This window comes from Hemibagrus wyckioides, unplaced genomic scaffold (genome assembly GCF_019097595.1).
Source record: "Hemibagrus wyckioides isolate EC202008001 unplaced genomic scaffold, SWU_Hwy_1.0 Contig22, whole genome shotgun sequence".
NCBI classification, from domain to species: domain Eukaryota; kingdom Metazoa; phylum Chordata; class Actinopteri; order Siluriformes; family Bagridae; genus Hemibagrus; species Hemibagrus wyckioides.
The window spans coordinates 240,187-255,898 of NW_026690783.1; the positions used below are offsets into that span (position 1 = coordinate 240,187).

Below are 15,712 nucleotides of genomic sequence, written 5' to 3' on the forward strand. Positions count from 1 at the left end.
GTCATGAAATGTATCTTGTAGTTAGTAACTTTTAGAATTTTGTCAGTTGTGCTTTTATTTGTCTTCAGTGTGGATATTTTTTTTATTCAACAGCAAACCATTACAACGGTAACCTGCACTTTGCTGTATGTGGCTGAAGATGGACAGATGTTCACCTCCACTTGGGACTATGATCACAACGACTGTGAGGTAATTCAGACTTTCAGACCTGATGTGTATCTACATATGCTGCTATTCCCCTGATTCGGATACTGTAAAATTTACTGTGTGAGTTTTAATGATTTAATGATTTGGCTTGCAGGAGAGTGAGGAGCGCCTTAACCCAGAGGAGTTGGAGGTGCCCTTTATTTGGTACGATCCTCTTCACTCTTTAATGATGTAACAGTGTATTGTATGTTTAATATACACTAAACATTTACATCTCTTGTTTCTTAGCTGCCATCTTTCAGACAGAGGGGTGACTGAAATCGGCCTGAAGGTGCCCGCGCTTCGTGAGGCGTTTGCTGTGAGTAAAACCTTTATTCAGCTGCTGTTACTGCGCAGGTAAAGTCCACTCTGCTTTAACTTTTATATTGTGTGCTGTCTTATATTCAGACTCTGCTTGCCAGCATCCACAAGCAGAACTTCTTGTTCATGGCTGGAAAGAAGATGGTCATGCGACTGGCAGCAGCTAACAACCAGGTGACTTCAGAATGATGAAAGACTGTATCATTTTTTGTGATGGAAATAATTTCAGTTTCTCAGCCATAGCCAAAGTGAGTTACAGAGATTTTTTCGTTTGCTTTAACAGGATGCAGTTGGTGTGCAGTTGGCCTACGAGGCCCTGATTCGATTCCTGAGGACGCCTTCCAATCAGGAATCGATTAAAGCAGAGCTCAGCTCCTGTGTAAGCTAATAAACGCCTGTGTGAAATGATAGATGTTTAAAGATAACAGATTTTGCTAATATAGAAAACAGGACTCCAATATGTAAAGCTAATTTATTTTTGTATCTTTTCTACTCTGTGCAGGACCACCACTACAACTTCCTGGATGTTTTTTTGAGCTGATTTTCTTCAGCTACTTTATAAATGGCTCAAAACCTCAGCCAGTAAGTGTCTTATCAGGAGATTTCTAAGTAATGTTTGAGTTTCAGAACATGGTCTATTTGATCTGGTTTTCTTTTTCCATATTTTTTAAACCTGATAAGACATGGCATTAATGAAGCTTGTCTTTCTTTCCAAAGAAAGAAAGCTGTTTCTTGGAGCGCCTGCTTGCGCTCTTCAGCATGTGGGACGTGGACGTGTGGGAGCCTGCAGCAGAGCTGTACTTCACAGTGCTTATTGTAAGTGTTGAATATCTTCTGATGCCACGATCCACAAATTCTCAGGATTGTATCTTAAACTCAGTGACACTATGTTGGATGTGTGTGGAATTTGTCAATAGGATTACCTTACAGAGCTTGCTGAAGTACTCTTCACTCAGCCTCTGGAGCTCTACAGTGACCCAGCAGCCTTAGCCACCACAGTTCAGCGACTCCTCAAGCTGCACGTCCAGCTGATGATGGACATTTTGGAGGAGCTCTGAGCAATGTCTTTCCCCTTACCCACTTCATCTTTTCTTCCTCTGTTTCATTTCATCTTCTTTTCTCTCACTTCTTTTTCCTACATTGCTCAGGCTCCACACGTAAGTATGAAATCATTTTATTTCTATTTTTGATCAACTTAATATTTAAAAAATTTCTTTTCTTTCCTACAGGTTTGTACAGTGAACCCCAGGACCTGAAGAAGGGCTTAACCTTAGCATTTAAGATCCCTCATCCCTTAATAATCATCCCTTATTAATCTATCCCTCTGTTCCTATCCCACTCCCCCTATTCCCATCAATAGCCTATAGATTGTAAATACATATATAGAATTGTTTAGAAATAAACTTATTTGTATACTTCTTATAGACTTTGCTTAAATAAATGTTTATATTTGTTCCTATTGCGGTCTCATTCTGATTATTTTTAGCCATCAGTATATGTATAAAAAGTTTCCTTTAAACGCAACATAAACTGAATTTTTCACTCATATACAGATCATTTTTACAGAATTTCACAACCTTTAAATGGTTTACTAAAATGTGAAAAATAACAAATATATTATATATTTGTTATTATATTATATTCAGTGTTGGGGAAAGTTACTTTTAAAAGTAATGCGTTACAATATTGTGTTACTCCCTAAAAAAGTACCAAATTGCATTACTTAGTTATTTTTTATAAAAAGTAATGCGTTACGTTACTTTTGCGATACTTTTTCTTAAATTTGACCAGTAGACTCGTTCTCTTTTCATTTTATACACATAGAAACCTATGTGTTACATTACAAAGTAAACTCACAGTCCAAGTTAATAAAGACATTAAAGAGTGCAATATAGTCTTCCTAAAGTCATTCTAAAATTAGATCAATCTGCAAATGTTTTCTTCAGGTCTGCCTCCATTTCTATATATGCCTTGTCCAAAAAGCTTGTAAAGGTTTTGTGATCGGAGAGCACGGCCCCTGTCCATTTCCCTGATTTTGCTGATGATATTACAAAATGTCGGCGCCTTCACAGTGAAGAGTGGCTGCATCTCCTCAACAATAAATGCAGCAACCAATTTATTGAGTTCAGTCAAACTAATTGTTTTACCTGGTGGTGAACTGAAATCTAGCTTTTGTTGTTCAGCAGTAGGCGGGGTATATTAATACTGACATACATGGTTTGTTTATGTAAACTAATGTTAAATAATATCATTTAAGGCGACCATAATGTAAAACATTATTGATTGAGACATTTCCCATATGAGTAACATAGTTATTCTACCATAATTTAAATCATATCTAAGGCTGGGTTTGATTAGGAGTGGGATTATTAGATAGATGAATTCAGACCCTCGGTGTGAAACCTCACCCCCTGGACACAGGTGGACACAGCGTCCCTCATTTATTCCAAGTGTAGGGTGGCTTGAATTCAGACACCATTAGTCAGGTGTGACAGCATTAATCATACTGCAGAATTCCTCTTCACTAAACAGCTTACGAGACAGATACCCCCTGCTGAAGAAATCTGTTTGCTTCACTTTTGTTCAGTCAGAATTCTTCAAATCTGTATTTGGCATACATTTCTTAAACCTGTTGTATTTTGCTGACATTTTAGGTCAGAAATTAAATAACTTCATGCTCAAGGGCAGGGAATAAAAAATATGATAAGGATAATTTAAGACAAATAAAGGTACTTGTGCACCGGAAGATCCCAGACCCAGATAAATTATTTCCTCTTGAAATCCATCTGTTTTAGTCCAGTATTTTCCCAGACCACTGCAACTATTACTACATAATAAAACACCAGCTGCAAACAAGTGGAGTATATTTTACAGCACTTATCAGTAAAAGTTATTTTATAGTGGGTTGATTAGCCTCTCACTAATTTTGATCACTGTTCAAAATCATGTTTTTTTCTTGGGCTTATGACCCAGGGACAGGTTTGCAGAAAATTACATACTTGTTTAGCACGTCTAGAAAGCAGCCATAATTTTTTCTAATACCTAAACCAGTATAAACCAGTACTAACCAGTATAAACCAGCACTAACTATAACTATAACTAACTTAAAATTTATCTATACCCTTTTGTCAGATGAAAAGGGCAGAAATATGAGGTGTGTCTGGGTTTATTTGATGTCCAGAGAATGTGCTTTACCTACTGTTTCAATTACATGGACTGTGTTCCGACGGACTCTTTATAACTTTAGACCACTTTCGATGTTTTCATTTCATCTTCAGTCTGTTTCTTTTATTTTATTTCAGAAAAAAGGTAAAAGAAGACACCTGAAGTCAGCTATTAGAAGTTGTCCTATTGCCAGGATTGACCAGTGCTCCGTTTTCTGACCCGTGTGTGTGTTACTCTCTCCTGTGGCGGACTTCGACAACTGCACATAGTCTGAACACAACAGGAGACAGCATTGCGATAAAGACTTTGCTGGATTGAACTGATAAAACACTTCCTACTCCTTTCAGACATGGTGGAGGACAATGTAACAACCCCACAAGTGCACTTCAGAGCTGTTTTACATCCAGACTTCACTGGGGATGGCAATCAAGAATGCATGATTATATAGTGTCATGGCTGTGCAGACAAAAAATGTGGTTATAATGGAAGTCTATGGGGCAAAAACATCCACCAACAGTAAATTAGGGAGAAAAAATTTAATCTGATGCTGCAAAAAAAAACTAAAAATGCATCAAAGCTAATGTTGTTACTAATCTTTGACATGTCCAAGACTGTGATAAAAAGTAAAAAAATCTCCAGTCCACAATCACTTTATATATTGTTTTTTCCCCAAATCAGTGACATCATTTATGAACTTGGCAATTAAAGAGTTAAAATCCTGGATGTTTTTGAACATTTAGTAGTTTTGATCAGAACTGAGGTGGATTAACAGATTTATGCAAACAAAAGTTGAAAAAAAAAATCATCTGATATATTTTTACAGCAGTTTATTTTAGTGCATGTTTTCATCCCCAAACATAACATTAGGGTAGTGAATTTGAACTATTTCTATTTTTTGCAGATATATGCAGAATTCTACAGAGTTACTCGAGTTGATCTCAGGCAGATCTTTCTTAGTTACTTGGACTCACTTGCACCACGATTGATCAAGCTCTATAGATCAAGAAGTGGAGCCTTGGGAGGAGAAATTCAAATACTCCTAGACAGACTTGATGAACGGGTAACAACATCAGTTTACTTCAAATTGTGAGGTTTTAAAAAACATGACTGCATACTACAAATGTTAGCTGTAGTAAAAGCCATTTACTTTGTCCATGTTTTTCCTGCTTCCTATTCGTGTTTTAGACCACTGCTATCCTGACACACAGGAAATCTGCAGCACTTTGTGGCCTTCCCTTGTTTCTGAGAGAAAAGGAGGACAATCTACTGAGAACGTATCTGGTAATATTTTTTATCTTATCCGTCATGTCTAACATGGCTGGCCTGTGGAGACGTTTGTGAGAATGCTATCCTTTCTCAAATTGCTACAACCCAAACGACTCGCCTTAAAACAAAAATGTAAGTGTATTAAATATTTTAATGATTAGTGAACATAAGAAACCAAAACGCTCTAAATTTTACAGCAGTTGACTGACAATTTGGGTCGTCAGTAAAGTGCTGTAATATCTTCATGTTGCATAAAATGACACATAACCCAGCACACTTGCTCATTTGACTGATGTAGGATACAACTAAGCTGAAAGATAAGGGTCTTACTCAACCAGTGCTGCTTGGAAGTGTGCTGGAATTTGAACACAACCTTCTGATCAAGCCTTCTGTCACTGAGCCATTACAACCATGCCAGAGCAACACCATAACTAGTTTGCATTGATTCAGCTATTTCTCCCACTGAATTAATGGCACTTAAAGATTCCAGTGAAGCAGTGCAAGCTAGCTGTAGTGATGGCTTTGAGTCTCTGATAAGAAGGTTGTGTGTTCAAGCCCCAGCACAAAACATAACTTCCTTGATTGTACCCTTGAGCAAGACACTTCTTCTTTTTCTTATCTTTGTCCTGTATTGATTTTGACCCATAGTTTGTTGTCTCTGTAGGACACAGTCCAGAAGGAAACCTGCACTAAGGGACTCAAAGTAGATATCCTCAGTTTTGTTGAAGATGTGGCAATAACCAACCCAAACACAAGAAGTATAGCTGTGGTGCTGGAAGAGAAAATTGTGCTTGATGATGTTGATGACCTGCCAAATGCATTTGCTTTACTTTTTGGTATCATTTATGCACTTAACATTGAGCACCTGAAGAAGTATACCTTCGAGGTGACCCAGACATTATTTCTGCACCTTGGCTCTCAGTGTACTGCAAGAGTGCAGTCATTGAAGAATAAGCTTCTGAAGCTGGATGTTTAATCTTGGCTGCTGTTTATAAAAAAGTTAACAGTTATCTATGCACTTTCATAGTTTTGTTATTGGAGCTGAGTTTGTTGGACTTGTTTGTTGAACTGTTCAAGCTGCAGCTGTGAAGCCATAGCAAAGTCATTTTTGGTCTTTTTCCATTGTTTTACCCAAATCTGATTACTTAGAAATATACAGAATACTTGCTGACTCAAAAGGTTCAGACTGTAGTTTCATGGCCATAGCAGTGAATCCAGAAAAAGTCGTCGTTGTATATTTCTCAATATTTCATCTAGTTGTGTTTTGTATTCAGTGATTATTTGTTCTTTTTATTTGTTTTGGTCTCAAAATCTCTAATACTGCTTTTTTCACTCCTTGGACTCAGATTGTTTATGTACCATTGTTTAATTCAGGCTTACTCTTTTATAATTGGTGCAAAATTTTATATCGTTTTTTTATTCCTATTTGCAAACTTTCTTTCATGTTTGTATCGATTTATTGCTTTATAATTGATATTTTACTGAAGATAAATGATATTAATATTGAAAAGAGAGCTTTTTGTAAAATGTATATTCAGTGCCATGAATAATGTCTGGATTTTTGGTTGTGGTCATTTGTTTCTGTTTACTGGAGAGTTATTGAGGCTCAATGCCTTGGTTTTATTAAATGTTATTCAATAAATAATAGCATTTATTCAAGTTGGATTGACTCATATTCTGTCTTGGAAAAGGTCTACAAAGAATATCATTTTCTGGACACTTTCATTTCAATTCAAGTCAGTTTATCTTAAAAATTAAATCTTGTTGCTTGTTGTTAAACTTATTACTCTACAGGTTTAGCAAACTGAAAGCCTGAAGCCGGTTGCCTTAATTTTTTAATTTAGTTTTCGGTTTCTCAACTTTTGATTTTTTTTTACAGTGTATAAATCAGCTTTCATCCTCTGGAAAAATTTCATATCAGTCTCTAAATATCTGTTCACTCTTAAACTCTTCCAGTAATCAGTTCTGCTGTTTGTAACACCTCAGCTTATGGACAGACTGAGATGCAGACAGATACCATAAGCACAGACACAGCTCTTATTTTATATGCCACCATTTGCTCTTTAAAGACTTGTCTCATTTGTTTTAAAATGGATTTGAATGGGCTTGAACACGCGTATGAAAACAAACAAAACGTTACACGTCTCATTATCAACTTCTTTGGAACATTTATTAATAAACTTGAACAAGTATCGGCTCTGTACATCCGACATTAACACTATAAACGTTTTACATAGAGTGCATTGTATAACGTAATGACATCACACCCAAATGAACCGTAATACATTCAATAAAACAAGAGTAGTTCGGCTGATGCCGTAATCTAACGAGTAAGAGTGCAATACTTAACACCCACACTTGCTCTTAGCTTATTAAGTTACCTGAAAACAAAATAACAAATAAGGCTTCTCTTTCACATAAACGATGTAAACATAAACCTTTTACTCTTTTAAGTACCAAACATGTCTCGAGCAAACCTCTTTAACTTTAGCTTAGTGGCTGGCTTTGTCATAATGTCAGCAACCATTTGCTCTGTAGGTATTCCAAGATTACCTTGCCATCATTCACAGTTTCCTTTATAAAGTGCTGCTTGATGTCAATGTGCTTGCACCTTTGCCTGTAAACTGGGTTTCTGGCTATTGCTATTGTACCTTGGTTGTCTTCATACACTTTTGTTTGTGCGTATTGGTATGTATCCATACCTTTGAGTAGCTGCTCTAAGTAGATACATTCCTGAATGGCTGATGATAAGGACATGTATTCTGCTTCTCAAGTAGATAATGCTACTGTTGGCTGTTTTCTGGTTTTCCATGAGATCAGAGTAGTAGAGGTCACAGTATTTATTTCCACAATGAAATATTGAAATTTGGAGATTTTAGAGACTCAATGGTGAGGGACAAAATAGTCTGTGGGATTCCTGATAATGGTCTCAGGGAAAGACTGTTATGTGAACCAGCTCTGACACTGGAGAAAGCAGTCAATATGTGTAGACCTGCTGAAATAACTTGTGCACAAGCCAAGGAACTACATAGAGAAGATGCTGCAGTGCAGGCCATTAAAAAAGAGGAGCAAAACACATTTTGCAAAGCAAAAGCAGCAAAGAATGAAAACCCCAAAAAGTAAATGTTGAAGATGGGGAGGCAAAATCTGCAACAATAATGTCTCTCCTGCGATGTCTTGCAGACCAAGATGACCTGTTAGACCTCCTGAAAGGCTTATTGAAATTTGTTAAATATTTCAAGGACTGGGGTAGTTGAAAAAGAAAAAGGTTGATTGTAATATCTCACAGTTAAACTGCAACTATTGCGTTACTGTTAGATAAAAGAAAAAAAAGGTTGTTTTTTGCATAAAAGTTAGTAATAGAAGTAAAGAATCCCAAAGATAGTGCTTTACTTTTAAAGTGGGGAAGATGTGATGTTATGAATGATTACATGTGATTTTGGTTCCGGGTGTGTGTGTGTGTGTGTGTGTGTGTGTGTGCGTCTGGACAGTTTAGAGGGGAACCGCAAGTTGTGCTATAAGAAATGTTGTGCAAAATGCTAAGTAAAGTGAAGTGGCTAAAAAGACATTGAAGCTCTCCAGCATGTTGATTAAAACATAAAAGAGGGCATCACATTTAGTGCTACATCACATACACACATATGGTCCACAGTGTCAGTGTGAAATGCCACAGAAATCACATTGTTTGTTTCTGGAATTAGCCTGAATTAGCATATGTATGTTTATGTTTTTATATATATATATATATGAATGAAAGTCCTCACAAGTCACCATTAGCCAATGTACAGTATACAGTGAGGGAAAAAATTATTTGATCCCCTGCTGATTTTGTACATTTGCTCCCTGACAAAGAAATGATCAGTCTGTAATTTTAATAGTAGGTTTATCTGAACAGTGAGAGACAGAATAACAAGAAAAAAATCCAGAAAAACACATTTCAAAAAAAGTTATACATTGATTTGAGTGAAATAAGTATTTGATCCCTTTGCAAAACATGACTTAGTACTTGGTGGCAAATCCTTGTTGGCAATCACAGACGTCAGACATTTCTTGTAGTTGGCCACCAGGTTTGCACACATCTCACATCTCAAGGAATTTGGGCCCACTCCTCTTTGCATCCACGACCCATTTTTAATGCCCTGGCTGAGGGAAGGAGGTTCCGTCCATCGTCCCTTTGATGCGGTGCGGTTGTCCTGTCCCCTTACCAGAAAAACACCCCCAAAGCATAATGTTTCCACCTCCATGTTTGACAGTGGGGATGGTCTTCTTGGAGTCATAGGCAGCATTCCTCCTCCTCCAAACACGGCGAGTTGAGTTGATGCCAAAGAGCTGGATTTTGGTCTCATCTGACCACATGACCTCTGAATCATTCAGATGTTCACTGGCAAACTTCAGATGAGCCTGTACATGTGCTTTCTTTAGCAGGGGGACCTTGCGGGCGCTACTGGATTTCAGTCTTTCACGGCATAATGTGTTACCAATTGTTTTCTTGGTGACTATGGTCCCAGCTGCCTTGAGATCATGACAAAATCCTCCAGTGTAATTCTGGGCTGATTCCTCGCTGTTCTCAGGATCATTGAAAAACTCCATGAGGTGAGATGTTGCATGGAGCCCCAGAGGAAGATTGACAGTCCTTTTGTGTTTCTTCCATTTGGGAATAATCGCACCAACTGTTGTCACCTTCTCACCAAGCTGCTTGGCGATGGTCTTGTAGCTCATTCCAGCCTTGTGTAGGTCTACAATCTTGTCCCTGACATCCATGGACAGCTCTTTGGTCTTGACCATGATGGAGAGTTTGGAATCTGATTGATTGCTTCCTTCTGTGGACAGGTGTCTTTCATACAGTTAACAAGCTGAGATTAAGAGCACTCCCTGAGAGTGCTCCTACTGTAATCTCAGCTCCTTACCTGTATAAAAGACACCTGGGAGCCAGAAATCTTTCTGATTGATAGGGGATCAAATACTTATTTCACTCATTAAAATGCAAATCAATGTAGAACTTTTCTGAAATGCATTTTTCTGGATTTTTTTGTTATTCTGCCTCTCACTGTTCAAATACACCTACCATTAAAATTACAGACTGATCATTTCTTTGTCAGTGGGGAAACGTACAAAATCATCAGGGGATCAAATAATTTTACCCTCACTGTATATTTTAGTTACTTTATGTCTTGTGCAGGTGAAACGTTCAGTTCCCTCAGTTTCCAATACAGGGTTGGGGTAAGCACTATTTCTAACAGTCATGGACACCTGTCTCAATGCTTTCAAAGTACACCCAAGTTGTATAGTCTGAAGATACAGTATATACATAGTATTCTATGCATAAAAGGCTAACATCAATAACAGAAGCACCATGCTTTAAGAAAGACACTTTTCCTTCTTCTACAAAATACACACTGGCGTAGACGAACTTGTAGTTGGCATCCACAACAGCCATCATTATTACAGAGAAGCTGGACTTGTAATTATGGTAAAGACTGCCACCTTTAACTGGAGGCTGTGTACGGATGTGTTTACCATCAAGCGCAATAAGCAATGTGGGAATTGCCATTTAGATTGAAAATCATGCGCTATTTTACGCCATTCTGCCTCTGTTGTGGGTCTAGCAAAAGAACAGAAGAACAGATTTGAACATTATTTCTTTGTCACAGAGCATAAAAATAAAACATTTCTGAAGCATTGCAAATATGGATTCATTACTTAAGGCTTCATTGACTATTACAGAATAAACATTAAAATACAAAAAGCAGTGACCTTGAAAATACAAATACTCTGGGACGTTATAGCTATATTGATCATCACAGCATACTACTGTTTTTTGTACATTACTGGTAATCAGTGGTGGAAGATGCATTCAGATCATTTATAAACTATACATATGTATACTTTTATTAAAATTACTTTTAGTTATGAGTTATACATGACTGAAAACCCAGATAGTCATTTTATTGGTGACTGTTTTGTACATAAAATAATCATAATGTAAAGAACATTCTGTAAAATCATCAACTTGATATCTGGAATATTGAGTAAGGCCATGTTGAAGATTGAAATCATTACAAAATGATTGGAACAAAAAATTTGATGGTCCTAACCTCATAGTAAAATTGACACTGTAGGCTGGAATTCACAGACCATCACAAATAACTGATGCATTTTACTGAAACAGACGTTCATTTTTAAGCTAATTTTACTAAAAGTTATTTTTTACCAATGTACTAAATGTGTCCTTTAAGTACAGCATTTGAGTAAATGTTGTGAATCAGTGAGTATCTACAGGAGCAGCACAGGTCTCCATGACTGTTAGAAATGGTGCTTACCCCAACCCTGTATTGGAAACTGAGGGAACTGAACGTTTCGCCTGCACAAGAAATAAAGTAACTATAAAATATAGCAATACACACTTAAAAGTAATACTTGTTGAATCAAATATTGTTCTGCCAGACCCACCTGTTGCCAAAAACCGCATGGTCACAGCTAGACGCTCTTTTGGGGATATGGCCCGTCTCATTTGTGTGTGCTGCTTGGTTATGAGAGGTCCAACCATCCCCAGCAAGATATCAAACTCCTCTGCTGTCATCTGCAGAAGCTTCCTGAATCCAGTATTATCGTACATCTATTTGTATGGTGAGCACATTATAGTTTATAGGTTTTTACCAGAAAAAATGGGCAAGCCTACAGTATGGACAAGGGCCAAATTGTGATGGCTATATGACTGGATCAGAGCATCTCCAAAACTGCAGCTCTTGTGGCATGTTCCTGGTCTGCAGTAGTCAGTATCTATCAAAAGTGGTCCAATGAAGGAACAGTAGGTTATGGTGGCAAGTGAGGGCAAGACTAGTGAGAAAACCTGAACACAATCAAAGGGGGCTGAACACAAATACAGATAACCAGATCACAGTTCTGGAGAAATGTTTACTTATCTTTAATTAGATAATAATGCAAGTCAAATAATCCACAAAACAAATCCAACAAGTCAGCTCAAAAGACTTGACAGTAGTTCCAAAGAATAAATCCCCAAAATCCACAAGGTTAATCCAAAAGCATACAAAAGGTTCACAGGAGTCTAATCAAAAAACAAAGTCAATACTTCCAAAAAGTCATTCTAATTAGTCCACAAAATAAATCCATAAGGCGTTCAAAAGAGCACTTGTCAATCAATCAAAACAAAGAACTATACCAGATGCACAAAGTCTTTTAAGGACAAGGCCATAAACCAGAGCACACGGCTGACCTAGACTTAATCAAGGTACAGGAAACACTAAGCAAAGTATTTGTGGAGGAAAAGGGTGACTTAAATACACAAACCTAAACAAAGCACAGGAGACACCTATTAGACATAATGACAGAGACTGGACACCAACAAAAAGGCAGTGGGGGTCTCTAGTGGCCAGAAAACAGTCCACAACCCTGACAGGAAACCAGTAGATATCAGTTTATATCTTGCTCTGTTCATGTTACAATTAGTTGCATATCTTACCTGTATATTTCAGTCTAGTTGTGTTGATATTTAACATGATCAGAAAATGACAGATGATTTTCAAAGTCTTTTCCTGTTTCATCATAAAATGGACATAATAAAGCGTCCAAAAGTCAGAATGGACAAACCCATGTGTATAAATCACACCAAAATATGGATTTGAATTAAAACACTTAAGCAAAACATTATTTCAGACTTTTGGATAACAGCTGGATAGACTTTTATTTGATAATTATGTGCAGTATTGAGATTAAAATTTATACTTGATTTGGATTGGTCAGAAGGTGTTCAGCATGGACCTGATAGCAGTTCAGGTTTCAAATCAAATCTCTCTTTTTAAGAATGTCCTCTTTCTGATTATATATATACAGTTATACAAACCAAAAAATAGTGTATGTCAAATATGTACAGAAGAAACTGAGTTTGAGTTTAGAGACTAACTAACTAACTAACTAACTAAATATAATCACAATCGTTTACATCAGCAAACAAAACATTAATATAAATTATGTATACACAGTGCACATACTTGATCAAGCCACAATTATAAGGACATCCTAATGATTAGACTGACCAACTATAAAAGAAGAATTCACATAATCAGAAATAAATAAAAATTAATGGCCCCAAGTTTCAGAAAATATGCCAGTATTGCCCTTTATTGTGTACCTAATTTTATCCAAATGAATGAAGCTCATAACATCTTACTGCCAGTCATCAAAAGATGGAGGGAGAATTTGTTTCCATAGCAGAAGAATATGCCATCTAGCTAATAATGTTACCGTTAAACGTGACTTTATTGGATTACCCACAGAACTGGCGAGGAGTTCACCAAATCGCTCAGTTAATAACGGCCGGGAACGCTTCCTCAACGGAATCCGAAAACGATCACTGATTGCAGCCAGCAGCATGTTGGTGTTGTGTTCATTTCGATTCACTGTGCAAAACGTTACATAACCAAAGTCACAGTACCATTGACCTCTTCAACTTAAATCGTTCTTAATCTTCTTGATGAACTGAGGAGAACTCTCTTTTGGCTTATTTTCTCTCTCGGTGTCTGTGAGTGTCAGTCCCAGTGTCAATAGAACTAATCATGTAGTGTATCCGGGTTGCAGGATTTTTTAATTTATTTGTTTGTTTTTTTTTATTTAAAAAGCACAGAAGGTATCATTTGGGTATGAATCTGTTCGTCTCTCGATATAGTGTCAAAAAAGACTACAACTATTCCAATCATGTCTAAATCAAAAGCCACTGCACCAGGCCAGAGGGGCTCCAGAACGCATATCACAACATGTAGCAGCTCCTTTTTCCTGCTAGCCCAGGTGTGTGGGGTGCCGCGATCGTATAGTGGTTAGTACTCTGTGTTGTGGCCGCAGAAACCCTGGTTCGAATCTGGGTCACGGCATTGGCTTTTCCACATCACCGTTGAATGCTAGGTATAGCTTTTGGCCATTTGTCACTTGAAAAGCATAAGCAGGTAGGACCCCGCTCCCCTTAAGATTCTAGGTTCGACTCCTGGCTGACTCGGCTGCCTTTTAAGAGCCCAGAGGTGTGCCACAGACTCCAGCTGCCGAATTGCTGGCAGAGTAACACCTCCCACAATCCCTGAAATGCGGAGAGTCCTGTACTAGGAGGTATGCTGGCTTTCTGCACCAGGAACACCAGCCCACGCTCTGTCTAGTGGCTGATCTTCCGCTGGAGTGACAGCTCGAGTAGCTGAATGCTCGGTCAGCGCTGGCCGATTTTGTGCTCTGCAATGCAAGGTTCCCATGCAAAGCTCTGGATGATACCGCGCTGGAGCTCAAACTGCTTGGTGGTCGAGTAAAACGCCGATCTCAACTCTCCCAGGGAGCCCTCCCATATGGTCTAGCGGTCAGGATTCCTGGTTTTCACCCAGGCGGCCCGGGTTCGACTCCCGGTATGGGAACGTGACTTTATTGGATTGTCCACAGAACTGGCGAGGAGTTCACCAAATCGTTCAGTTAATAACGGCCGGGAACCTGGTGGTGAACTGAAATCTAGCTTTTGTTGCTCAGCAGTAGTTGTTATCATGTGGGTGTGTGTGAAAGTTAGAGAGAGACCTTTGCACACTAACCTTGATGTGTCTGAGAAAATCAAAATATGTACCTCAGCCCTCACAACTACATGGAGTACACAAAAACAAAGTGTATTTCTGCACCTGTGGCCTTTGGATGGTGAGAAGTACAGACTAAACCTATGTATGGCCTGTGTATGAAATGCTTGTCTTTTCTTGATGGTAAAGCCAGTTTGAAACTACCTTAAAATCCTTCAGCGATACACTTTTCCATTTTTTCTGTAAAATATCTACTCTGCATCAGATTTATGAACATTGTCACCACTGCCTCGCGGTGCCTTGTGCTGATGAGGATCACATTCCTCCCCCATTTCAGAATATAACTCATGACCATGGTGTTCTGCACCAGGGTGGGTGGTCTCTCTCACTTTCTCACACTCACACACACACACACAAAAGCCAGAAACTAAGCTTTCTTTGCTCAGGCCTATCTAAAGGGTTAATGGTGCCACTTGGTCATCAACAGTAAAAATCACAAACTTTACCTCTTCCCAACAGGGAAAACCAGCAACAATCAAGAATGCATGATTATATAGTGTCATGGCTGTGCAGACAAAAAATGTGGTTATAATGGAAGTCTATGGGGCAAAAACAGCCACCAACAGTAAATTAGGGAGAAAAAATTTAATCTGATGCTGCAAAAAAAACTAAAAATGCATCAGAGCTAATGTTGTTACTAATCTTTGACATGTCCAAGACTGTGATAAAAAGTAAAAAAATCTCCAGTCCACAATCACTTTATATATTGTTTTTCCCCAAATCAGTGACATCATTTATGAACTTGGCAATTAAAGAGTTAAAATCCTGGATGTTTTTGAACATTTAGTAGTTTTGATCAGAACTGAGGTTGATTAACAGATTTATGCAAACAAAAGTTGAAAAAAAAAATCATCTGATATATTTTTACAGCAGTTTATTTTAGTGCATGTTTTCATCCCCAAACATAACATTAGAGTAGTGAATTTGAACTATTTCTATTTTTTGCAGATATATGCAGAATTCTACAGAGTTACTCGAGTTGATCTCAGGCAGATCTTTCTTAGTTACTTGGACTCACTTGCACCACGATTGATCAAGCTCTATAGATCAAGAAGTGGAGCCTTGGGAGGAGAAATTCAAATACTCCTAGACAGACTTGATGAACGGGTAACAACATCAGTTTACTTCAAATTGTGAGGTTTTAAAAAACATGACTGCAT

General features: G+C 37.9%; 1 long non-coding RNA gene and 1 other non-coding gene across 2 annotated transcripts; both read left to right on the forward strand.

Moving 5' to 3' along the window:
* Positions 1-799: 799 nt before the first annotated feature.
* On the forward strand, positions 800-1,313 carry LOC131350124 (uncharacterized). Its single transcript, XR_009204133.1, has 3 exons — positions 800-886; positions 1,010-1,089; positions 1,225-1,313. It is a non-coding gene; the product is annotated as an uncharacterized LOC131350124 (long non-coding RNA).
* A 12,960-nt stretch (positions 1,314-14,273) lies between these two features.
* On the forward strand, positions 14,274-14,345 carry trnae-uuc (transfer RNA glutamic acid (anticodon UUC)). Its single transcript has one exon. It is a non-coding gene; the product is annotated as a tRNA-Glu (tRNA).
* The last annotated feature ends 1,367 nt before the right edge of the window (positions 14,346-15,712 follow it).